The sequence below is a fragment of the Solanum dulcamara genome, chromosome 6 (genome assembly GCF_947179165.1).
Source record: "Solanum dulcamara chromosome 6, daSolDulc1.2, whole genome shotgun sequence".
In the NCBI taxonomy this organism is placed as follows: domain Eukaryota; kingdom Viridiplantae; phylum Streptophyta; class Magnoliopsida; order Solanales; family Solanaceae; genus Solanum; species Solanum dulcamara.
Window position 1 is genome coordinate 31486632 of NC_077242.1, and position 27283 is coordinate 31513914.

At 38.9% G+C, this 27283-nt stretch overlaps 1 long non-coding RNA gene across 1 annotated transcript; it reads left to right on the forward strand.

The window, feature by feature from the left end:
* Nucleotides 1-24743: 24743 nt before the first annotated feature.
* Nucleotides 24744-26786, forward strand: LOC129892496 (uncharacterized). Its single transcript, XR_008767327.1, has 3 exons — nucleotides 24744-24883; nucleotides 26013-26122; nucleotides 26772-26786. It is a non-coding gene; the product is annotated as an uncharacterized LOC129892496 (long non-coding RNA).
* Nucleotides 26787-27283: the final 497 nt, after the last annotated feature.

Below are 27283 nucleotides of genomic sequence, written 5' to 3' on the forward strand. Positions count from 1 at the left end.
CCCCACATACCTTGATTGAAATTAGACTTAAATTTGGGAAAGAAGGTGTGATCTTGAAGAAAATCTAACCAAAGCTTGATAAACTCTTGATGAACCTTGAGAAAGAAGTCTTAAACTTGTTTGGGAAATAATGGAAGAATAAAAAGGGTTTAGGAGTATTTAGGAAAAAAATACTTAATGAATCTAGTCCTTAAAAACGTCTACATACATTGGTAGAATATAAGGAAAATACCAAACTGCCCCTCACTGAATTCTGAGCCAGGTAACCCTATGACCGGGTTCTACAAACCGTAGAGGTAGTGACAAGTAGTAGGAACGACTCGTCTTGCAGGACCTAAGAAAGACTTGAAAAACAAGTCTCTAAATTTTTGTTACGGTTATGTTATGACTCGTTTTTGAGTCTACGATTCGTAAGGTCACTCAACCCGCAAGTATGAGAAATTACCCATTTTACTGAGCCTCTAAAGTTTTTATATGACTTGTTTTGATGATTTTTCACACCTTTAAGACTCGTCATGTTGAGTCATAGAGTGGGTTTTGAGGGTTGAATAGTTGTAGGGTTTAAGACCGGCACTACGAATCATTTCTATGACACGTACACTATTTCACAATTCATCGTACGACCTGTAGACTCTCATACTTACTGTAGCTTATTTCCAACCTTTTACTTCACCTCCACGAGTCAAGTTTACGACTCATAATAGCCTCCATGAGTCGTAGACTAACTCGTAGACCTGTGTCAATTTAATTCTTTTGAAAATTTCCTTCCATTTGACTTTTAATCTTACGGGGTCTTACAATATATCCCCCTTGGAAACATTCGTCCTAGAATGAGATTAACTTAGCCTATAAAGGACATGAAAAAAGAAATAGAAACCCAACATGAATGTAATGACACATAAAATAGCATAAATCATGACCTTTAAATTAACTTTCATGAACATGCATGCATATGAATGACATATAGAACTGAAATGTAGGAGTTTAACTAATTTGATCATGAACAACTTAGTACCTTACACTTGAGTGGAAGGAAAGAGTTATGGATAATGCTTTATCATGTCTACTTCCACTTTCGATGTAGCACTCTCTACTTGTTGATTTCTCCATAACACTTTGACGGATGCAACATCTTTATTTCTTAATCTCTTCACTTGTCGGTCAAACATTTCCACCAGAACCTCCTCTTAAGTTAAATTTTCTTCAACATTCACAATTTCCAATGGAATAATGGAGTTCGGATCACCCACAAACTTTCTCATCATCGACACATTAAATACTTGGTGAACCATAGCCAACTCAAATGGTAAATGTAACTCATATGCCACCTTACCAACACATTTCAATATTCTATAGGGTCCTACGTATCTAGGACTGAACATTCCCTTCTTACCAACATGCATTACATCATTCATAGGTGAAACCTTCAAATATACCAAATCATACACCTCGAATTCAAGCTCTTTTCTTCTAATGTATGAATAGGACTTTTGACAACTTTAAGATATCTTTAATCCTTCTCTTATAAGCCTTACCTTCTTGATTTAATCAACTACTAAATCAGGACCAATCAATGCCATATCACCTACTTCAAACCATCCCATCGAGGATCTACATCTTCTTTCATACAAGGCTTCAAAAAGAGCTATTTGAATGCTAGAGTGATAACTATTATTGTAGAAAAACTCAATCAATGGCAAATGCTCATCCCAAATTCCTTTCAAATCAATGACACATGCCCTTAACATATCTTTCAAAGTTAGGATCATTCTTTTGGCTTGTCAATTGGTTTGAGGATGAAAAGCAGCACTTAGCTTAACTTTTGAACCAAGACCCCTTTGAAATGACTTCTAAAAATGTGAAGTGAATTGAGTACCTCTATCTAATATAATCGACAAAGGAATACCATGAAGTTTCACAAGTTCATGAATGTACAACTTAGCATAGTCTTCGGCACCATAGGAAGTCTTAACTGGTAGAAAATGTGCCAATTTAGTCATTTGGTCCATAACGACCCAAAGAGAATCATGTTGTCTTCTAGTATGAGGCAAACCCATCACAAAGTCTATATTCATATCTTCCCACTTCCAAGTAGAAATTTCAATATTTTGAGCTAAACCTCCTAGTTTTTAATGCTCAACTATTACTTGTTGACAATTAGGACACTTAGCCACAAACTATGCTATGTCCTTCTTCATGCCATTCCTCTAAACACTTCTCTCAAATTACGATACATCTTGGTGGATCCTGAATGAATTGAATACCGAGAACTATGGGCCTCATTCAATATTAACTCTCTTAACCCATCAATAATAGGAACACATAAACAACCTTGGTAGCGTAGTACACCATCTCCCCCTTAGTAGAAAGCCTCAATGGCTTTTTCAGAAACCGACTTCATTAATTCAACCAAAACTGGATCAAGATCTTGTTTGAATTTAACATCCGCCACAAGAGATGATTGTGAACCATTATGTACAAGAACATCTCCCTCATTGGAGTCAAACAAATGCACACCTAACCAAGCCAATCTATAGACATCTTTAGCCAATTCCTTCTATAATGACTTCCAAGGTCATTTTCGTGCTTTTACATATTTTTACTATTTTATCCTCCTCGTATTTTTTTTATAGATCTTATGTGATGTTGGAATGGGTGGAATGCTCCCTAAAAGAGCTCAATAGAGTTTTAGAAGGTTTGGCCATTCTTGAAGTTCAAGTCTAGAACGAGTTGACTTGGGTCAGCCTTTCGAGATTCTGATGTTTGATGATGATTCCATCAGTTCCATCAACTCTAAAAGGGTCAATTTAGTCTAGAAGTAAGGTTGATTTTGGTTTTGGAGCCTTCGTTTTGAGTTGGTGAGATTAGGCATTTTAACATTAAAGTTTTAGCCAAGTTTGACTTCAGTCAACATTTTTAGCAAATATGCTCAGACAAAAATTTTGTCATAACAGTTAGCTCCAAAATGCCAAGTTTGGTTTATAACAACCTTTGGTTTGATTCTGAGGTTGTCAAAATGGTTTAAGTCATGTTTTCCTATTTTGAAACTTTTATAACTTAAAAAGATAACTTCGGTCAAATCTTATGGTAAACAACCTCAAAATAGAATTCTAATATTTCCATCAGCTCTAAAATGGTCAAATTAGGCTAGTAGGATGGTCAGCTCGAGTATCGAGGCAATCGATACGAGTTTGGAGTCATTTAGTGCTTTTGACTTAGAAAATTAGCTTATGGTTGACCTTGGTCAACATTCTTAGAAATTGTGACCAAATGAAAATTCAGGTAGCGCGGCTAGTTCTGAAATATCAAGGTTGGTATTGACCGACCCTTTATTCACATCCCGAGGCTTTCAATCTAATCCCAATACCCGTTGTGTAAAATGTTATTAGGGTGTGGGACCCACTTTTCCAAAAAAAGACCTCGTATCCAAAATACCGAATTTGGTAGGGTAGCATATCTCTTTTGCACGTACGAGGTTTGAAATGAATTCAGAACACCCATCGGAGAACTTGGCATGGCAAGCTCAATCTGCACTAGAAGGCACCTAGTTCTGTCTCTAAAGCGACTCTTAGTTGCTAAAGCGAGTGTCGCTAAAGTGGCCAGAATGCCGCTAAAGTGACCAAGCAGCAGGGGCCGAGTGTTGCTATAGCGACCAGCAATCGCTAAAGCAAATTGACACTTAAGAGACCTGGTGTCACTAAAGAGACGCCCAAATCTTTCAGGTGGTTGGTTAAGAGAACTCCGGGTGTTCTCTTAAGCGACATCAAAGACCTATTTTTGGTCTCTTTTTCAGACTTGAGCACTAACTTTCAAAATCATTTCTCTCTCTATATTTAGGTGATTTAGGTGATTCAAAAGGCTAAGTTGCATGAATGTTTGAGAAGAATCCATTGGAATGTTCATAATTGGGAGAAAAGGATTATTTTAAGGTAAATTTCCCTTTTTCCTTGCATTTTTGGATATCCAAGGGCTTGTAATTGATGGGATTGTTTGAGCTCTTCCAGTGCTTGAAATGTGCCTATTTTTGAGCACTAGTTTCTTAGATTATTTAGGACCTTGTGACGGAGTTGGTTTTTCAAATTCGTGCATGGGTCTTAATGTCGAATTTTCACCTAACTTTGGTCCCATTTTAATTATAGTAATATGGATATCGTTGGCCTTATTCTGATGTGTTCTTTGATAATTTGAGAGAGTGGCCTCATTCGAAAGTGGCCCAAAAGGGAAAATCTCAAGTTTAGCATTTCGTGTGTGGTTTTGGTTTTGAGGTAGGTTATGGCTTCCTTTTGTTAGACTTAGCTTGGTTGGAATTGATGTATATTAGATGGTAACATGCGATTAGGTTGGTGATGTGTGTGTTGATTTCCCTTTGAGCAAATTTGGAGTCGATGATAATTATTAGTGACTACTTTTGGGCTTTAGTCGTTGGATCCTTAGTCTAGGTGGAAATCTTAACTTGTTACACCGTTTAGAATCCTTAGAAATTGCTCCTAGGTGATTTGAACTTATGATACTAGTTGTTGACTTGTTTGGTGTCGGTTTGTCACTTGTTATAATTTTTGGCTTACTCTTGGGACTTACTTGCTCATGATATTGAATGTTGGGCTCGAGGCTGTTCTTTCATCATACCAAAGTCTCAGGTGAGTGATATATGATTTTGGACATGCTTCTTGCCTTATTTACCCTGCCGGTGTTAAAATATATCTTCTAAAAGAAAGAATAAATAATGAGCTCAAGGTATAAATCCAGGTGACCCTTTTATTGACCTTAGACTACACTTCAGTCCATTGATAAGCTTAGGGTGTGAATTTTGGGCAGCCTGTTGATAATATTCTAGGTTATTATTTTAATGTGGTTGAGCTCGAAGTATGATTCTGAACAGACCCTTTTTATTAATGAGCTTGAGGGTCATTTTGAGTGTTTCATGTCATTTTTAAATGATAATAAGTCATAATTATGAGTTTACATTTGGGATTTCTTTTGGTATTTTATTAGTAGAGATTATTGGTGGGATTACATGATTTATTGGACTTACTTGATTATTGTATGGTCTTCCCATGTCCTTTTTTTCACAACAATCATAGATTTTATGATCCTTTCTTGTTATTATAATATCATCTTGCTTCTTATTATATATTTATTCTTTTTGAGCTTGGTCGGCCTATGATGTCTAGTGAGTACCCCAGGTTTTGGTACATATAATGCACCTCTGCATCTTTTTGATGCAGCTCCCAGTTTGAGAAACCCTCAACGTGCGCCTGATCATCTATAGCTGTGTCAGGTCTGGATTTTGGTGAGCTCCTAGAGTTTAGAGACTTTCTACATTCCATCTTTTGCTCTAACTTGTATTTGTATTTTGGACAGTTAGTTCTGCGTTCTATATTCGTAAATATAGTCAACATTTGTACTTAGTAGCTCTTGTATAGGTGACACTAGGTTCGAGGTTTGGTCTAATGTCAATTCATCATTTTTGGTCACTATTGGGCCTTTTGTATATTTTGTATCGTATTTATATGTCTATACCCTGGCCCAACTTTCCTTTGGTTATATTCTATTTTCTTCTACTTTATTATGTTAATTATTTTTTATATAATATGAGGTTCGACTTTTGCATTAGTTAGGTTTGGCTTGTCTACTCGGGGTATAGTAGGCGCCATCATGGACCAAATTTGGGTTGACAGAGTGGTATCAGATCTTAGGTTCACTGGTCTCACCATTATAGGAGCAAGTATATAGTAAAGTCTCGCAGATCGGTACGATGACATTTGTATTCGATCTTCATGCGGCTATAGGAAATTGTTAGAAATTAATTCACTATTCTTGTTTCTGCTCATGCGCTAATAATGATGAACACCTCTAAATTCTAATTATTTCACACTTTCTCAACTGAGGACAAGATCCACCCGCGGAGGATGAGGACCCCTTGCGCTTAAAGATAGATACCCATCTCGGTGTAGGGATTGAGTTTGACAAAAAGGTCAGGGCGAAGCTCAGGCTACAATACTAGTGCCAGATCCAGATATAGAGGTTGAGAAGTTTGAGCCTCAACCGGTGGAGGAGCATCCATCCTAGCCTCCACCTATATTTATGGTATGTCAGTGTTACAGGATACTCTGGCCCGAATCCTCAGCTTGATGGGGGGTATTTCCCTCTTAGGGACATTGCCTAGCACTTCAGTCTTACCCCAGGTTTGAGGGGAAGCTCAAAATTTAGGGCAGGCAGGGGCACAGTATGATTTAGCCACAGTTCTATAGCCTACTACTACAGCTCCCCATTAAGTGGTTCAACCTATTCCCACTGTTGTTCAGTACATGGAAGCTAGACCACTTAAGACTACGGAGGAGCACAATATGTTGTGAAGGTTTATAATATTAGCTCCTCCTAAGTTCTTGGGTTCTATGGGCGAGGATGCCCATGAGTTTTTAGTTAGTTGCCAAGAGAGGTTGCATAACCTCGGATTGGTGGAGTCCCATGGGGTTGATTACACTTCTTTCCAACTGGATGGACCAGCAAAGCAGTGGTGGAGGTCTTATCTTAGCTACAGACCTACGAAATTGCCACCGATGACATGGACCAGTTCTCCAAGGCTTTTTTGGAGAAGTATATACCTCATAGTTTGAGAGATTGAGGAATGATTTCACATTGCTGGTGTAGGGATTACTGACGATCACAGAATATGATTCTCAATTCTATTAGCTCTCCAAGAACGCTACCATGATTATACCGACAAAGAAGGAACAGATATGCCAGTTTGTCAGAGGGTTGTCTGTTCCTTTGAGGTTGCATACAGAACAAATGGTTACATTATCCTATTCATTATTAAAAATACTAGACCATGCATGTATTATTGAGGCTATACATCGTGAGGCCTACGGAGGCAGCGATAAGAGTCCTCACTGCTAGAGCAGTTTCAATGGATAACAGTTGCATGGTAGGTTTTCCTTTGGCAGAGGCCATTCACTACAGTATCCACCTAGTAGATAGGTTCATGCAGCCTAACAGCTTACCGATGGTGGATCAGCAGGTACTGGCGGTCAGAGTAGCCAAACTTTAGGTTAGTCTTCTTGGGGTCAGACTTCTGGGTATTCAAGTCATGGTGCAAATTCAGGGTCAGTTGGGACATATTAGGGAGGTTTATTCAGAAGGTCATGCTATGAGTGTGGTGTGATAGGTCACTTCGTTAGGGAATTTCCTTCTATAAGCCATCGCAGATACCAGATTCAGTAGGCTCCACTAGGTCAGCAGGTATAGGCCCCCAGAGCCACAGTTCAGCTGCCCAGAGATAGTGTACAGGGTGGTAAAGGTGAGTCTCAGGTACTAGGGAAGGTCCCTAGGCAAGATAGCTAGGTAGTAGAAGTGGAGGAAGTCACATGTATGCTTTTTCGAGTAGGCCAAAGGTGGAGACCTTAAATGCCATCATCACAGGTACGACCTCCGTCGAACACCAGCCTACTTATGCTTTATTTGACCCGGAGTCCACTTAATCATACGTGTTTTCTCCTTATGCTACTCAATAGGATGTTTTATGTGAGCCGTTGCATGTGCTTAAGTGTTTAGCTACCCTTGTAGATGAATCCTTAATAGTGGATCGAGTGTATCAATTCTGTATGGTGACTATCGTGGGGTATGATACTAGAGCAGACCTAATTATGCCAGATATTGTAGATTTTGACTTGATTCTAGGCATGGATTTGTTGTCTACTCATCATGCGGTTTAGGATTGCTTCTCCAAGACCATTACTTTGTGTATGCCTGGCATTCCTCTGGTCATGTGGACAGGTGTTGTTATTTATGTACCATATGGTGTTATTTCCTTCTTCAGGGCTCAACGGTTAGTAGGGGTTTCTAGCCTATTTTGCTTATGTCTGTGACACTATTGCTGATACTCCTTTTATTGATTTTTTTCCGGTGGTCCAAGAGTTCCCTGATATTGTTTCCACCGATTTACCTGGCCTTCCTCCTGAGCGTGATATTGACTTTGGCATTGATGTTGAGTCAAGTACACAACCCGTCTCTATTACACTATATCGGATGGCTCAATTTGAGTTAAGGGAGTTTAAGATGTAGCTCTAAGACCTCTTGAGTATAGGGTTTATCAGGCCTAGTGTGTCTCCCTGGGTGCTTCTATTCTGTTCGTAAAGAAGAAGGATGGTACCTTGAGAATGTGTATTGATTATAGGCAGATGAATAAGGTGACCATCAAGTATAGGTATCCGATGTCGTGGATTGATGACTTGTTTGATCAGCACCAGGGTGCAGCAGTACTCTTTAAGATAGACTTTGTTACCCCCCACACTTTTGAACCATGAAATGTGTCCCTAATCTTCTTAAAAGTAGCCATGAGACCCCTACTATCCACACATATTAAACAACTCGAAGGAAAGAAGAATGTGATACCTCGTGAGAGGGAAGGTTAAAAATAGAGTCGTGAGAATCCGAAAAGAGTTGGAGGCTAAAAAAAAATAAGTCATAGGACTCAATTTACCTACGTAAGCTACTAAGTTAAAAGTATTATACACTTGAGCTACTTAACGATATATCAAGCTTACGTATTACGGATTACATCGACTCTTAAAACAAGACGAGATTACGAACCCACATGGGAGAGGAGAAGGCAACACATGGCAGCAAAATGAGGTGCCACATGGAAGACTAGGGAAGTATCATGTGGCAGCAGGTGACCCACCTGCTTGGAGTCAAGTAGGTGACCCACCTACTTGGGGGTGGGCCCCACCAAGGACACGTGGCAGCCTTGGAGGCTAAGGGTGGATCCGTGGCCCAATAAGGGCTTGACACGTGTCACCCTTAGGGGATGACATGTGTAACTTCCTAAGGGACCATATATATGTATGCTAATGACTCTTAAGTCATTTGGAACTCAAAAATCAGCCCAAAACATAGAGAGAAAAACGTTAGAAGAAAAAGAGAAAGGGGCAGCCATGGTTTCTAAGAAATTAAGGTAAGTTCTTCAATTTTCCTCCGTGAATTAATTATATATGATGTTCCTCAAACCCGTGGGGTGTATATATGTATCTTACTATGTCTAAGGAATTAATTCTTCAGCTTGAAACTTGAGAGAAAGTTGAAAGAACAAAGACGGAAAACGTTAAAAACTGGTTAACAAACCCATTTTTGGAGGGGACAGTTGTTAGTAATAATAGTATAACCTCTTGTGTATAGCTTCGTTTCGGGTGATTAAATATGTTTTGGAAAGGTATTTAATAGGTTTATAACTTTCATTTATACTTTAAAATCCAGTTTTGCTTTTACCTTCTCGAAAAAGGGTGATGAAATGTAGAGGAGGTATTGCCCAGATTTTGGTTTTGGAAATCGTACACGGACTGTTGTTGGTGTTTTGGGCATATCTTTTTGTGCATAATTGATGTAGGGGTGATTATAAATTTTATTCTACCCTAATACACATGTCTATAACTTTCATGAAGGACGTAAATCCTATTTCCCTCCATTACCCCTTCGAAACGAAGCGACAAGGTAGAACAGTAAGTTGTCCAGAATTCACATTTTGATAGTTTTGAGTGAGTTGTTGTTGCAGGGGTGTAATGTATTGTTGAAGGGCCTAAATAAATTCTAAAAGGGTTGTGTATGCTTCTGGTTTCAGCCACATGACCCCTCGTTTTGTATAATGAAAGGCGTTATAGAATAAAGACTAGACGCCCTATTTGATATCATCTTTTTGAATGAGTCATTTGGAGTTTATATTGTATATTGTTGGTGTGAATTGCTGCAGGTTGTTGTTATTGGTTGGCTGTAGGTCTTAGTGACCTAATTGTAAATTTGTATAGGGCACATTATAGGGGAGGTGCTGCCCAACTTTTGGCGACGCCTTGGCAAATAACAGAACTAGTTGGGGAAACGACTAAGGAAATAGATTCCATTAATACTAAGGTGTAACCTAGAGTGATGGAAAGTTAAGAGGGGTTGATATTCATATTACTTTCATGTTGAATAGGTTCAAAGGACGGCGAGGCAAAAAGGATAAGGAATATTTCAGACAAGGTATGTAAAGATTTCTCTTGGCATGTTTTGGTATAAGTTCGTACAACTATCTTTCTTTCCTTTTGTCAATGTTTAGCCTTAAGTGAATTGTATATGAAGTGCGGAGATAATTCCATTCCCAGAATTCCGAGTACGCCTCATAACCCCTATCCACAGTTCAGTATTAGAGTTCTTGTAAGGATTAACTATTGCCTAGTATGGCATCTACGTGCTAAACAGTAGTGTGTAGAAAGCTATCTCTTATTTCCATTGATATGTATTGGATACGAAAATGAGATTATGACGCCATAATGGTTCACCAAGCCCATAATGGGCCGGGTACGAAATATGTATATGAAGATCACCTGAAGAAAAGTACAGACTATATAGAGCTTATTCTCTTTCTTCTTTTGGGCATGTCTTTATCTTAGTCGTAAGTTGAATATGATATGAGCTCCGGATGTAACTCCATTCTTAGTTATCTCGCATTTACTTTTGAATAACGAACTCTGGTAGTAGTAGAACTATTTCTCTAGAAACTTACAAATGTTAAAAAAATACCAAATGTACAGGCTCCAAGTCTTAAATACTATATGATACTAAGTGTTTTAATTCCATAAATGATTTGGACCTATGTTAATACATGTCTAGGGTACCCGAGATTACTTTTGAGGCAGCCCATAATGGTACTTAGAGGATACTCGAGATGACTACACCGGTTCTCAGGCCCTCAGACAAAAGCTTTAACTCTCTTATTTTGTTGAGTCTCCGATATGATTTAAATTGCATATAGTTACTCACTACTCTACTCGTGTATACTGTAACACTTCTTTCACCGAGTTCTAGGCCGGGTCCGTTCGTGCACAACTCACTACATTGTCCACCGAGCCCTTCACTAGAGGGTCGAGTACGTATGTATGTATATATGATGGTGATGTGTTGCATGAAGGTGGTGATGGCGCCGGGCCTATGATGATCCTATAGATATGATTCACCAGACCCTTGAAAAGGCCGGCTATATTGTATAATTTGAGCATGCATGCTTTCATGATTTACAAAGTACAGGTATAGGTACAGGTTTCCAATTTTGATATTTTATCCCCTGCTTCTCTACTTCAGATATGCTTCTAGTTGTATTATGTTATATTTTACGTACTTAGTACATATGTCGTACGGACCCCCCTTGTTCGGGGGGCTACGTCCATGCCTGCAGGTACAAATATAGGTTTTGGGAGTCCGTCAACTTAGGATTTCATGCAGCTCAGCTGGAGGAGGCTCCATTGTATCGGGGCCTAGTTTTTGATACTGTCCACTGATGTATAAAATTGTTTTGTCCATTCGGTGGTACGGCGGGGGCCCTGTCCCGCCATATGTTGTCAGTTATATTTTTAAAGGTATGCTGACATGTATATGTGGGTTATGTATGTCAGTGTGATTCAGTTGGGTCTATATGATATATGATATATGTTATTATGTTATGGCAGCCTTGTCGGCCTATGTGCCCTGTCATGTTGTGATAGAAATAAAAAGGGCTATAGGTTTATGAAAGTATTATCGCCCAGTGGGGCTCTGTTACATAATATTATTTTATTTATAGTTCAATTTGACCACAACTGATAGCTAGGTATACATGGGGGTTCAGGTTGGACCCTAGTCGCGGCCTACGGGGTTGGGTCATGAAAGAAGTGGTATCAGAGCAGTTCCTCCTTGGATTATCTGCAGACCGTGTCTAGTAGAGTCTTGGTTATCGATGTGTTGCGCTCCACATCTATAAACAGCAAGCTATAGGACATTTAGGATGTTACCTTTCTTCCACATCTGAGATCGTGATTTAGATCCGAGTCATAGGAAAATTCCTTATACTAACCTTGGATCTTAACAGAAGGAAGACACCAACAGAAGGAAGTAATTGACGACATGGAAAGTTACGAAGAATGGTAAGTAAAGTAAAGCCACGGAACATATCCGTTGGGTAAGGTATTGAAATATAAAGTTGAAACCTGAAAGAAAAGCAGACAGAAAGTGCAACAGATGCAGTTTAAAGTTGGACATATTAGGTAAGTCCAGTATTTTTATATTATTGTTGACGTTGAAAGTCGTGGCTGCGATATGAGATGACATTGAAAGCCCTGTGCGACTGTGATATGATATGTATATATATATGTTGGCCCTGTGAGGCATTGTTGGTATTTTCTGTGTGCAGGTTTTGGAAAAAGTAAGAAATGTAGAGGAAACTCTACCGAAATTTTCTCATAACAAGAAAAAGGGAGTAAAACATAGCTTATAACATGTCTTGGAAATTGATACCGAGTACCCATATTATGCCAAATTAAAGCTGTAAGAGGTAATTTCAGGTCATTGCTAAGGGACACTCTCTTTACTTGGGGAAGTTTATTTCGTAAAAAAAAAACAAAAGTCTGTCTGAGCAGTACAGTTAAGACCGCAGTATCTCCAGCCATAATGGTGCTATGGAAAAAAAAAAGAGAAAAGCTCGGGTCGAAGGGTGAGATGTCCAGTAATTGAATGTTACTCTTTTCGAAAGTACCAAACCCCAACTCCTATTGTAAATTGGATGGGTTGTTCATAACTCGAGGATAAACTCAGAAGGAGACCAGATAGGTCAACTATTAAAAGAAGTACTGTGATGTGTAAGAGGTTCTAATTTCTTTCAACAATGGTTGGAAAATGATTTATTATAACAGTTTATAGTTCTCCACTGACTAACTGGGGAAAGAACTTCTAACAGAAGCACCTCAAAGAGATGTCAGGAACTGAATATATGTATGAACTAAAAGGGGGATATTTAAATATGAATTGAACCGTGTGATACAATTATACAGGGATAAAGTGAGACCGCTAATAAGGCATCCTTAGTAGAGGCTAACTAAGTTAAAAGCCTGCGTTGAGAACGCAGTAAAAGCATGGAGCTTAAGATACAAAAAAATGACGCGTGTATATAACGTCGCCCCAAAAATGGTGGAACCCTTAAGGAACGAGGATGGCAAACTTAAGGAATAAATGGCGCAACTCCTATTCGCCCCAAGAAGCAAAGGATATAGATTGGGATAAAGCTACTACTTCAAGAAAACCTCAAATAGTTATCATCGGAATACTAGCACTTCCTAATTGGAATTGGAACGACTACAGGTGCTAAGTAATTCTTGAAAAAGGAAAAGTAGAAGGTGACCTTGGACGAGTTGTTCCCTGGGTCACATTATTCAAGTACGGATTAGTAGACAAGACATCACATTAGATATGGAAAGGTTCTCGTCGCTTCGTAATTTAATCAAGGCTCCGCACGCGGATAGTCAAGTTATAAAATATGCAGATAGACGGGGCCATGATGCAGTATCAAGTAGATTGAGGAAAGAAATGGGATGAAATTATGATGGGATATGGAGATATAAAGCAAGGCATAAGCGGGTGAAAGTATAGGCACCCTCTAAAGGGGGGAAGTCAATGAGAAACTGGTAAAAGTAGGAGGAGGCAATTAATATGGCAATATATTTGAGATAGGCATCTAAACTTTGATAAGATATCTTACTGAACCAAGTTGGAAAGGTCTGGAAGCTACCAATAATTGGATGGAAGCCAGAATGCTATATAAGGCAGCGTTAAGAAGTTTGTGATGAGACCCTGAACAACATAATGCTAGAAGGCGGCTGCGTATAAAAACAAAAGAGAGTAACCATGAGAGGATAGCAACCAACTTAAGAGACATTACAAGGATAATGACAGCATGCTAGACCAAAAGCCAAAATGTTGGTTATAGAGTTAGTCGCAAATGATGTTGCGATAGATAAATCACCAAAGAAAAAGGAATAGAAAGCCTCCTGTGGTAGAAAATGAGGAGAACACAAAGTGAATAGAGGATAGTGGAGCTAAAGGTCTACGCCGATACTGGATGCAAGATAGTAGACGAAAGGACAGGGCAAATCATAAAGACTCGCGAGACAACGCTGAGGTAAATCTTGAGCTAAGTTGAGTGCCCCACACATTATGGAAGGGATTACAATGAAATACGACACGAAGACTTCCCAGGAAGGTCACCCATCCCAATATTACTCTCGCCTCAGCACGCTTAACTTTGGAATTCTGATGGAACTTAATGCGTTAGTGCTGGTATGGTCATGCGAGATGGAAAAATCTGAACTAGTGGCAGAGGAACGACATGGGATTATGTGCCTAGGATAAGGGAATTGTAAGAAGGGCTTAGGGAAACCAGCAGGATTAGCTAAATTCCGAACTGATGGCGCGCTTAAGCACCATAGTTCCCCAACATGGTACCTGTTAATGTCATTTACGGAAGACAAGAAGTAATACGTGAGTTCGAAAATTCCATAATATGACCAGGACTACAAGACTCATTTCACACTCCATCGACAGATGACTCTAAAGGGAATGTTACCCGTGGATTAATGATATTCGCCCCTGCTCCTTCGATCAAAGGCTACCTACTCTGCCGAGAAGGTGTAAAATTATAGAGTAAAAGAGTGGTAGGACCTTACGGAGTCCCCACAGCTATTGTCCTAGGCAAGGGAGCCCAAGTTGCAATTAACTATCGAGAGATACAAAGATAGGTTAAGCCAAATTACCGAGATGGAATTAGTGCTACGGGTGGAGTAAGACATGGCCACGAGTGGACCAAGGATCTACCCCGACATCGAGTGTAGGATAAGGGAGAAAAAGGCAGGGTAAAACATGAGGACTAGCGAGGTAACGCTAGGATACATTTTGTACCCTCTCATAATCTTGTAAAGGTAAAAATTGACACAAAATAAGGAGAAGGCCTATACGAGGCTAAGGATTCCCAAATTATCAACATCATTACACACCTATGTTATACTCATCAAGAGTAGGGTGCTATACGGGTTATTGCGAGAAGGCTAACGAATCAGCTCATTTGCTTTCAAGAAAGACCACCTATGCAGCTGGAACTAGGTGAAGTTATATGACAAGGAAGTAGTAAGGTTCCGTGAGATTTCCTCAGCTAATATATCAGATAGAGGGACTTTAATTATAATTAACGTCTTGAGATCATTCCAAGAAGAGATCAGGAGCAAAGACAGGTCTTAGTACCGTATTTCTCCCTCGAGCTACTAAACAGACTGAGCGCACTATTAGACACTAGAAGATATGTCACAAGCCAGGAGATTAACTTCGAAGGTAGCCGGAATGATTATCCATCAATTATCAAGTTGCCTACAATAATAATTACTACTCCAGTATTCCAATGGCCCCAACATGGTTGATCAAGCTAAGAATTAGCAGCCCAGAGTCAAAAAAATGATATATAGATAATCGACACCGATACACAGAGTTTAAAGTGATGATTGGATGTTCATAACAGATTCACCCAAAAAAGAGAAGGAAACTTAACCCAAACTATATTAGACGGTATCAAGTTGCTCGTAAGATGAGCAATGTGGCCGGTAAGTCGAGCTTACCACCTTATTTGGAAACTATACGCCTACCCATCAGATAAAGGATGGTTCGTAAGGGTACTGACGAGCCACCCCAGGTATGTTCCATAGATGATGTCCAGGAAAAGGAATCCTATGAGGAACAACCTATCACCATCTTAGATCGGCAAACTAGAAGATTGTAGACTAAAGACGTGCCTTCCGTTAAAATATTGTGGCAAAACCAAAACCCAAAAAGAGGATGATCGGAGAAGCTGAAGAGAACATGAAACACAAGTATTCGCACCTATTCCCGATATCTACAGGAAACCCAACTCCTGAAACTTGTATGTTAATTACTTGGATGAGAATAGGTGTGATCGCAATAGAGAACAATCTCCCTACAATCGGTATAAGGTCTTGAGGGAAGTGTTATTTAACATTCGGGGACGAATGTTCTAAAGGGGGGAAGGATGTTACACCCCGCACTTTTGAACCTTGAAATGTGTCCCTAATCTTCTTGAAAGTAGCCATAAGACCCATACTATCCACACACATTAAAAAACTCGAAGGAAAGAAGAATGTGATACCTCGTGAGAGAGAAAGTTGGAAATAGAGTCGTGAGAATCCGGAAAGAGTTGGAGGCTAAAAAAAATGAGTCGTAGGACTCTATTTACCTACATAAGCTACTAAGTTAAAAGTCTTATACACTTGAGCTACTTAAGGATATATCAAGATTATATAGTACGGATTATATCGACTCTTAAAACAAGACGAGATTACGAACCCATAGGGCAGAGAAGAAGGCAACACGTGGCAGCAAAAGGAGGTGCCATGTGGCAGCCTAGGGAAATGCCACGTGGAAGAAGGTGCCCACCTGCTTGGATTCAAGTATGTAACCCACTTACTTGGGGGTGTACCCCACCAATGACACGTGGCAGCCTTGGAGGCTAAGGGTGGATATGTGGCCCAATAAGGGCTTGACACATGTCACCCTTAGGGGATGACATGTGTAACTTCCTAAGGGACCATATATATGTATGCTAATGACTCTTAAGTCATTTGGAACTCAAAAATCAGCCCAAAACATAGAGAGAAAAACGTTAGAAGAAGAAGAGAAAGGGGCAGCCATGGTTTCTAAGAAATTAAGGTAAGTTCTTCAATTTTCCTCCATGAATTAATTATCTATGATGTTCCTCAAACCCGTGGGGGTGTATATATGTATCTTACTATGTCTAAGGAATTAATTCTTCAGCTTGGAACTTGAGAGAAAGTTGAAAGAACAAAGAGGGAAAACGTTAAAAACTAGATAACAAACCCGTTTTTGGAGGAGATAGTTGTTAGTAATATTGGTATAACATCTTGTGTATAGATTCGTTTTGGGTGATTCAATATGTTTTCGAAAGGTATTTCATAGGTCTATAAATTTCATTCAGACTTTAAAATCCAGTTTTGCTTTTATCTTCTCGAAAAAGGGTGATGAAATGTAGAGGAGGTACTGCCCAGATTTTAGTTTTGGAAATCTTACACGGACTGCTGTTGGTGATTTGGGCATATCGTTTTGTACATAATTGATGTATGGGTGATTCAAAATTTTATTCGACCCTAAGACACATGTCTATAACTTTCATGAAGGACGTAAATCCTGTTTCCCTCCATTACCCCTTCGAAACGAAGCGACAAGGTAAAATAGTAAGCTGTCCAGAATTCACATTTTGATAGTTTTGAGTGAGTTGTTGCTGCAGGGGTGTAATTTATTGTTGAAGGGCCTAAATGCATTCAAAATGGGGTGTGGATGCTGCTGGTTGCAGCCACACGACCCCTCGCTTTGTATAATGAAAGGCGTTATAGAATAAAGACTAGACGCCCTATTTGATATCACCTTTTTGAATGAGTCATTTGGAGTTTATATTGTATATAGTTGGTGTGAATTGCTGTAGGTTGTTGTTGTTGGTTGGCTGTAGGGCACATTATAGGGGAGGTGCTGCCCAATTTTCGGCGACGCCTTGGCAAATAACAGAACTAGTCGGGGAAACGACTAAGGAAATAGATTCCATTAATACTAAGGTGTAACCTAGGGTGCTTGAAAGTTAAGAGGGGTTGATATTCATATTACTTTCATGATGAATAGGTTCAAAGGACGGCGAGGAAAACAGGATTAGGAATAATTCAGACAAGGTATGTAAAGCTTTCTCTTGGCATGTTTTGGTATAAGTTCGTACAGATATCTTTCTTTCCTTTTGTCAATGTTTAGCCTTAAGTGAATTGTATATGAAGAGTAGGGATAATTCCATTCCCAGAATTCCGAGTATGCCTCATAACCCCTATCCACTGTTCAGTATTAGAGTTCTTGTAAGGATTAAGTATTGCCTAGTAGGGCTTCTACGTGTTAAACAGTAGCATGTGGAAAGCTATCTCTCATTTCCATTGATATGTATTGGATACGAAAATGAGATTATGATTCCATAATGGTTGACCGATCCCATGATGGTCCGGGTATGAAATATGTATATGAAGATCACCTGAAGGAAAATATAGACCATATAGAGCTTATTCTGTTTCTTCTTTTGGGCATGTCTTTATCTTAGTCGTAAGATGAATATGATATAAGCTCCGGATGTAACTCCATTCTTAGTTATCTCGCATTTACTTTTGAATAACGAACTCTGGTAGTAGTAGAACTATTTCCCTGGAAACTTACAGATGTTAAACAAATACCAAATGTACAGGCTCCAAGTCTTAAAGACTATATGATACTAAGTGTTTTAATTCCATAAATGATTTGGCCCTATGTTAATACATGTCTAGGGTCCCCGAGATTACTTTTGAGGCAGCCCATAATAGAACTTAGAGGATACTTGAGATGACTACACCGTTGCTCGGGCCCTCAGACAAGAGCTTAACTTTCTTATTTTGTCGAGTATCCGATATGATTTAAATTGCATATAGTTACTCACTACTCTACTCGCGTATACTGTAACACTTCTTTCACCAAGTCCCAGGCTGGGTCCGTTCGTTCACAACTCACTACATTATCCACCGAACCCTTCACTAGAGGATCGGGTACGTATGTATATATATATGATGGTGATGTATTGCAATAAGGTGGTGATGGCGTCGGACCTATGATGATCCTATAGATATGATTCACCGAACCCCTGAAAGGGCCGGCTATATTGTATAATTTGAGCATGCATGCTTTCATGATTTACAAAGTACAGGTACAGGTTTCCAATTTTGATATTTTATCCCCTGCTTCTCTACTTCAGATATGCTTCTAGTTGTATTATGTTATATTTTACGTACTCAGTACATATGTCGTACTGACCCCCCTTGTTAGGGGGGCTACGTCCATGCCTGCAGGTATAGATATAGGTTTTGGGAGTCCGTCAGCTTAGAATTCCATGCAGCTCAGCTGGAAGAGGATCCATTGTATCGGGGCCTAGTTTTTGATATTGTCCACTGATGTATAAAATTGTTTTGTCTATTCGTGGGTACGGCGGGGGCCTTGTCCCGCCATATGTTGTCAATTATTTTTTTAGAGGTTTGCAGACATGTATATGTGGGTTATATATATCAGTGTGATTCAACTGGGTCTACATGATATATGATATATGTTATTATGTTATGGCAGCCTTGTCGGCTTACGTGCCTTGTCATATTGTGATACAAACGAAAAGGGCTACGGGTTTATGAAAGTATTATCGCCCAGTAGGGATCTATTACATAATATTGTTTTATTTATAGTTCAATTTGACCACAACTGATAGCTAGGTATACGTCCAGGTCAGAACCCAGTCACGGCCTACGAGGTTGGGCCATGAAAGACTTGAGGTCAATGTATCACCAGTTGATAATTAGGGAGTCAGATATCCCTAAGACTACTTTCATAACTCGATATGGACACTATGAGTTCTTAGTCATATCTTCTGGGTTTACTAATGCCCCCGCAACATGCATGGATTTGATGAACCATGTGTTCAGTACCTATTTGGACTCCTTTGTCATTGTATTCATTGACGACATTTTAGTCTACTCCGGGAGCAGAGAGCAGCATGAGAAACACCTAAGGATAGTACTTCAGACCTTGCGAGATTAGTAGTTGTATGCCAAATTCACTAAGTATGAATTTTGGCTTGAGTCTGTGGCATTCCTAGGGAATATGGTGTTCAAGAATAGGATTATGGTAGATCCGACAAAGATAGTGGTAGTTCGCGATTTGGCTAACCCCACTTATCCTACCGAAGTTCATAGTTTCATCGAGTGGGCAAGGTATTACAAATGGTTTGTGGCAGGGTTCTTTTCCATTGTAACGCCTTTGACCAGATTGACTCCAAATAATATTCTTTTCTAGTGGTCTGATGAGTGTGAGGCGAGCTTCCTGAAGCTCAAGGCTTTGTTGACTTTAGTGCTAGTTCTTACTCTTCCTGATGAGGGCTAGGGATTTATAGTGTATTATGATGCTTTATGTGTTGGCTTGGGTTGTGTTCTAATACAGCAGGGTAAGGTTATTGCATATGTTTCGAGGCAGTTAAAGGTACATGATCGGAACTACCCCACACATGATTTGGAATTGGCGGCGATAGTCTTCGCATTGAAAATTTGGAGGCATTACTTGTATGGAGCCCATTGTGAGATCTATACTGACCACCGTAGTCTTCAGTACATATTCAGCTAGAAAGACCTTAATTTGAGATAGTGCAGGTGGTGGAGTTGTTAAAGGACTATAACATCACTATTCTCTATCACTCGGTCAAGGAAAATATAGTGGCAGATGCTTTGAGCCGGAAGGCAGTGGGGAGTTTGGCATTTTTATTAGTTGAGGAGAAGTCTTTAGCTTTGAACATTCAGTCCTTAGCTAACCTGATGGTTCATCTTAATGTTTTTGAGTTGGGCAGTGTACTTGCTTGTGTAGAGGCTAGGTCTTCCTTGATGGAGCAGATTTGGGCATAGCAGTTTGAGGACCCATAATTGAGGGTGATTTGTGAGAAGGTACTCATTAGGGAGGTACAAAGGCGACCTTAGATCCGTAGGATATTTTGAAGATTGAGGGTCGTATCTATGTTCCTAAAGTTAGAGATCTAGTCAGGATCATCCTTAAGGAGGCCCATTATTCCATATATTCCATTCATCCTGGTGCGGTGAAGATGTATCATAACCTACAACAGCATTTCTAGTGGTGTAGGATGAAGCAGGACATTACCGCTAGGTGCTTAAACTGTTAATAGGTTAAATTCGAGTATTAGAGGCCAGGTGGTTTGACCCAGCAACTTCCCATTCTGGAGTAGAAGTGGGAGTGGATAGATATAGACTCTGTAGTGGGTTTACCACGTACCTCGGAAGTTTTGATTTTATTTGGGTCATCATAGATCGCTTGACCAAGTCTGCTCACTTCTTACCGGTCCAAACTACCTACACTTCACAGACATTGGCTCAAATTTACATGCAAGAGGTGGTCCGATTGCATGGGTGCCAGTATCTATCATTTTAGACCATGGTACTCAGTTCACTTTGCATTTTTATGGTTCTATGAAGAAGTATTTGGGTACCCGAGTTAAGCTCAGCACAGCTTTCCACCCCCAGACTGATGGCTAGTTAGAGAGGACTACTCAGGTCTTAGAGGACATGTTACGAGCCTGTGTTATTAATTTTAGAGGTAAGTGGGATCAGACCTTAGTTTTGGCTGAGTTTGCATATAATAATAGCGAGATGGCACCTTTTGAGGCATTGTATGGTAGGATATATCGTTCCCAGAAGGCTAGTTTGATGCCTTTGAGGTTAGGCCTCGGGGCACTAATTTTCTACGTGAGTCGATGGATAGAGTTCATATGATTTAGGAGAGGCTCCATAATGCCTACAATAGGCAGAAGAGTTATGTTGATCGGAGGGTATGACCTTTGGAGTTCATGGTTAGAGACCAGGTATTCCTGCGAGAGCGTCCATGAAGGGCGTAATGAGATTCGGGAGGACAGGTGAGCTTAGCCCCAGGTTTATTCGCCTTTTTAAGATCTTGAGATGGGTAGGGAGGTAACATATGAGTTGGCCTTTCCCCCAGCACTTTCAGGTGTTTACCCTGTGTTCCATGTTTTGATGCTGCGGCGGTACATTCTAGATGAGTCTCACATGCTTCAGTGGGATTCAGTTCAGTTTGATGAGTCCTTGGCTTTTGATGAGAACTGTGGCTATTTTGGACAAGCAGGTTAGGAAGTTAAGGTCTAAGGAGATTCCATCGGTGAAAGTCCAGTAGAGGCATCGTCCGATCGAAGAGGCTACTTAGGAGACTAAGCAAGACATGCAGACTCAATATCCTCACCTTTTTGGGCCAGTGGGTACCTTTCTTTCTTCACTTTTAAGGACAAAAGTTCTTTTAGTAGTAGATGTTGTAATGACCTCCAAAGTCATTTTCGTTCTTTTGTGGGTTTTTACCATTTTACCCCTCCCTATATCTTCTTTACAACTCTTATGTGATGTTGGGATGGGTGGCATGCTCCCCAAAAGGGATCAGTTGAGTTTTAGAAGGTTTGGCCATTCTTGAATCTTAAGTCTTGAAAAAGTTGACTTGGGTCATCCTTCGGAGATTCTAATGTCGGATAAAGATTCCGCCGGTTTCAGCAGCTCCAAAAGGTCATTTTGGTTTAGAAGGAATGTTGGTTTTGATTTTGGAGCCTTCGTTTTGAGTTGGTGCGATAGGCATTTTAATTTTGAAGTTTTTGTCAAGAATTTAGTGAACAATTTTAGCAAACACGCTCGGATAAAAACACGGTTAGCTCCAAAATGCCAAGTTTGGTTTAGAATGAACTTTGGTTCGATTCCTGACGTGCTCAAAATGGTTTAAGGCCCGTTTTCTTGTTTTGAAAGCTTTATAACTTGAAAATATAACTTCGGTCATATCTTATGGTAAATAATCTTAGAACGGAATTCTAATTGTTCCATCAGCTCTAGGATAGTCAAATTAGGCTAGTAGTATGATCAGCTCGAGTATCGAGGCAATCGATATGAGTTTGGAGCCATTTGGTGCTTTTAAATTTGAAAATTAGCCTATGATTACCTTGGTCAGCATTCTTGGAAATCACGCCCAAATGGAAATTTTGACAGCGTGGCTAGTTCTAGAATGTTGAGTTTGGTCTACAATAACCCTTCGTTTGCTTCTTGAGGACTTCAATCTAATCCAAGAACTGTTATGGAAAATGGTATTAGGGTATAGGACCCACTTTTCCATAAAAAGATCTCGTATGGGAATTTTTAATGCGCTGTTAAGTTCGGAGCACCGAATTTAGTAGGGTAGCATATCTCATTTACATGCACAAGGTTCTGAATGAATTCGGAACCACCCGTCGATGAACTTGGCATGGCAAGCTCAATTTGCTCCAATAGACACCTGGTGCCGATGCTAAAGCGACTCCTGGTCGCTAAAGTGAGTGTCTCTAAAGCAGACAGGATGTCTCTAAAGCAACCAGGCAGCAGGGGCTGAGTGTCGCTAAAGTGAACTGTCACTTCAGCGACCTGGTGTCGCTAAAATGATGCCCGCCTCTTTGAGGTGGTCACTTAAGCAAACACCAGGGGTTCACTTAAGCGACATCAGAGACCTATTTTTGGTCTGTTTTTCAGACTTGAGCCCTAACTTTTAAGACTCGTTTTTCTCTCTCTTTTTGGGCGATTTGGGTGATTCAAAAGGTTAAGTTGCATGAATTGTTGAGAAGAATCCATTGGTACGTTCACAATTGGGAGCAAAGGATTCCTTTAAGGTAGATTACCCTTTTTCCTTGCATTTTTGGCTATCCTAGGTCTTGTAATTGGTGGGGTTGTTTGATCCCTTCTGGTACTCGGAATGTGCCCATTTTTGGAGAACAAGTTCTTTAGATTATTTGAGACCTTACGAGTAAGTTGATTTTTCAATTTCGTGTACGGGTCCCAATGTCAATTTTTTACCCGACGTTCGTCTCAATTTAATTATAGTAATATGGGTATTGTTTGTCTTGTTTTAATATGTTCTTTGATAATTTGATAGAGTGGCATCATTCGGAGGTGGCCTAAAAAGGAAAATCTCAAGTTTAGCGGTTGGTGTGTGGCTTCGACTTTTGATGTAGGTTATGGCTTCCTTTTATTAGACTTACCTTGGTTGGAATTGATGTATATTAGGTGGTAACATGTTATTAGGTTGGTGATGTCAGTTTTGATTCCCTTTGAGCAATGAGTCGATGATCATTGTTAGTGACTAATTTGGGGCTTTAGTCATTGGATCCTTAGTCTAGGTGGAATTCTTGACTTGTTACACCGTTTAGAATCCTTAGAAATTGCTCCTAGGTGATTTGAACTTAGTATGCCACTTGTTTGACTTGTTTGGTTTCAGTTGGTCACTTATTATGATTTTTGGTTTATGTTTGGGCCTTGCTTGCTCATGATATTGAAATATTGGGTCAGAGACTGTGCTTTCAACATACCGAAGTCTCAGGTGAGTGATATATGATTTTGGACTTGCTTCTTTCCTTATTTATCCCGCCGGTGTTAGAAGAAATCTTTTAAAAGAAGGAATAAATAATGAGCTCAAGGTATAAATTCTGGGTGGCCCTTTTATTGGCCTTGGTCTACACTTTAGTCCATTGATAAGCTCGATGTGTGAATTCTGAGCGGCACATTGATACATATTCTGGGTTATTATTTCAATGTTAATAAGCTCGAAGTATGAGTCCGGACGGCCCCCTTTCTATTGATGAGCTTGAGGGTTATTCTGGTGTTTCATGTCGTTTGTTTAAATGATAATAAGCCATAATTATGAGTTTACATTTGGGCTTTCTTTCGGTATTTTATGAGTCGGTATTATTGGTGGGATTACATGATTTATTGGACTTACTTGATTATTGTATGGTCTTCCCATGCCCTTTTTTCTCGATAATCATATCATTTATGCTCCTTCCCTGTTATTATTATTTTCATCATGCTGGTTATTATATATTTATTCTTTCTGAGCTCGGTCAGCTTATGATGCCTACTAAGTACCCTGTGTTTTGGAACTCATACTATATTTTTGCATCTTTTTTATGCAGCTTCAATTTCGAGTCACCCTCAACGCGCGCCTTGTAACACCCCAAAAGGTTTTTTTAGCAAATACCTAAATTTTTGATTTAGAGTATTTTGATAGTAAAGATATATTATATGTTTGCACTTCTTGAATGTGAACTTGATGACATTTAAACTTGTTGGAAGTGTTATGGTGTAGTTATATAAACTACTCCTACTATGATTATCTTTTCAATTTATTAAATGGACTAGATATTTACAAAAGTGGGAAACTTCCTTTTTGTTATCATTTATTTTCTCATTTCTTTAAGTTCCTATCATTTCCCCTTATCCTCTCCACCAACCCTCCAATTTCGTTTTTCTTCAAGAAATACAGAAACCAAAACCTCCCTTCTCTCACATATTCATCCACCAAATCGATCATCAAGACTTTCCTTGGTTGATCCCCAAACAAACTCCACACGATTGAGGTAAGCTATAAACCCGTTTTTGGAATTGACTATTGTTAGTGTTTTTAGCATAATCTCTTATATAAAGCTTTGTTTTAAGTGATTCAAGATGTTCTAGAAAGATATTTCATCTGTTTACAACTTTCGTTCAGCTCTCAAAACTCAAATCTTCATGTATTTACTTGAAACTGGGCGAGAAAGTACATGGCAGGTGCTGCCCAGAATTCTGTTTGTGCAAACTCTACTTGTACTGCTGTTAGTATTTTGACGATATCATTTTGTACAAAATGAATTTTGAGTTAATTTCTATTGGGTTGGAAACTAACGACATAGATCTACAAGTTTGGTGAAGGGTATAAAGTCCATTTTTGCCGTTTTCAGTTCCCAAACTTAGATACAACTGGACAAGTATGTCTGTCCAGATTTTTGATTTTCAAAATTTATCATGTGTACCTGTTAGTATTTTGGGGATATCGTTTTATATAAAATTCTTTTTGAGTTGATTTCTATTGGGTTGGAAACTAAAGACATAGATCTACAAGTTTGGTGAAGCGTATAAAGTCCATTTTTGCCGTTTTTAGTTCCCAAACTTAGATACAACTGGACAAGTATGTCTGTCCAGATTTTTGATTTTCAACATTTATCATGTGTACCTGTTAGTATTTTGGGGATATCTTTTTGTATAAAAAAATTTTTGAGTTGATTTCTGTTGGGTTGGAAACTAGAGACACATATCTACAAGTTTGATGAAGGGTATAAAGTCCAGTTTTGCCGTTTTCAGTTTCCAAACTTAGATTCAACTGGACAAGTATGTCTGTCCAGATTCTTGATTTACAAAATCTGTCATGTGTACCTGTTAGTGTTTTGAGGATATCTTTTCGTACAAAATGAATTTTGAGTTGATTCTTTTTGGGTTGCAAACTTAAGACATATATCTAAAAGTTTCATGAAGGGTATAAAATCCAGTTTTGCATTTTTGAGTTTCGAAATTTAGATTCAAGCTGCGATACTTGACTTTCCAAATTTTCTGTGTTGGTAACATAATTCGGGTTGAAACATTCTAGGCTTAATTGCAATAATAAATCTTGTTTTATGTAAATATTATGGATATTCTGGAAATTTAAATAAGATATTTAATGGTATTTTTAAGGTTGTTTATATCGTGTGCAAGTTGAAGAACTTGAGACATTTGATGGCCTACGGTTTGAACTTTTGAAGTCGTGTGGGACTGTTGAATTGTTGTATGCTAAAAGGGCTGAGGTTTGTGTATAAACTGTAGTTACCTACTAATATATTAAAAGCCTATCTTGGTATATTTGTTATTTTCTTGAAATATATCTTGTCATGTTGGTATCTTTGGAAATTGCAAGACACTTGCTTAACTCGCCCACTTGTACGGATTGTTTGATCACTTGACATTCTTGTGGACTTTGTCCTTCTTGTGGCTGTGACTTTGTCACCATTGGCATGCCTCTTGTTTCGGACCCTTTGCCATCTTGATTATGGATTTTTAGTTCGTCTTAAGTATGGAAGTTGTCCATTTTAAGTACGAATTAGGAAGCCATTTTTAATATGGTTCTTGGTTCTCTTGATTATTGGGTGTTTACTCTTCTTGATACAGGGCTCCGATCCTTCTTGAGACTTGATCATGTTTGGTGTGAAGGCATGATGTACACATTGGGCGAAACTTAATGTTAAAGCTTATTAACGTGTTTTCATGAATTATTGGCACTTAGCCTTTTTCATATCGAACTTGATAGTCATGATATATTTGTTTTCTTGATTTATTTGTTATGTGTACATTTGTGCTGCCATGACTTGAGAAAATAAGTTGAAGAACCCAAAGGCTTCAAACTTGTAGTTTTGCACCACTAAGCTTTATGTTTAGCGATAGTTGTTTCTATCGTAGGAAATGTCCGAGAAGATATTTGAGGTTGGCCATTGGAGTTGAAGTTTTGGGAGCTTTAAGGAAGATCACATTTGCATATAGGCACCTATATTTTGTAGTATTTTGGGACGTGGATACGATTTATGGTTTGCTTGTGTATTTGTATTTATGTACGTATTTCTGAGAGTTGTAACTTAAAGATTGTTGCTTGTTTTGTAAATTTTGGGTATGTACATTTCTAAATTTTATGAAGTACTAAATTACCCTTTGGAGTTAGAACATTTGAATGAAGCATAAATTATCGTAATACATGATTGTCTCGGAAGATATTTTTTTTAAAATAAAACTATTTTGAGAAGTCGCCCGTCCTAAATTGAAATTTTTATTTGATTTAATTGAGATGGAAAAAAAAATTAAGTTGGCTAACAACTTACACCTTTCATTTTTTTGATCATATAAATGGGCCTTACAGAAAGTTATATATATATATCTATATTTTTTTTGTGTCACGAATTTAATATACGTTTTTTTTT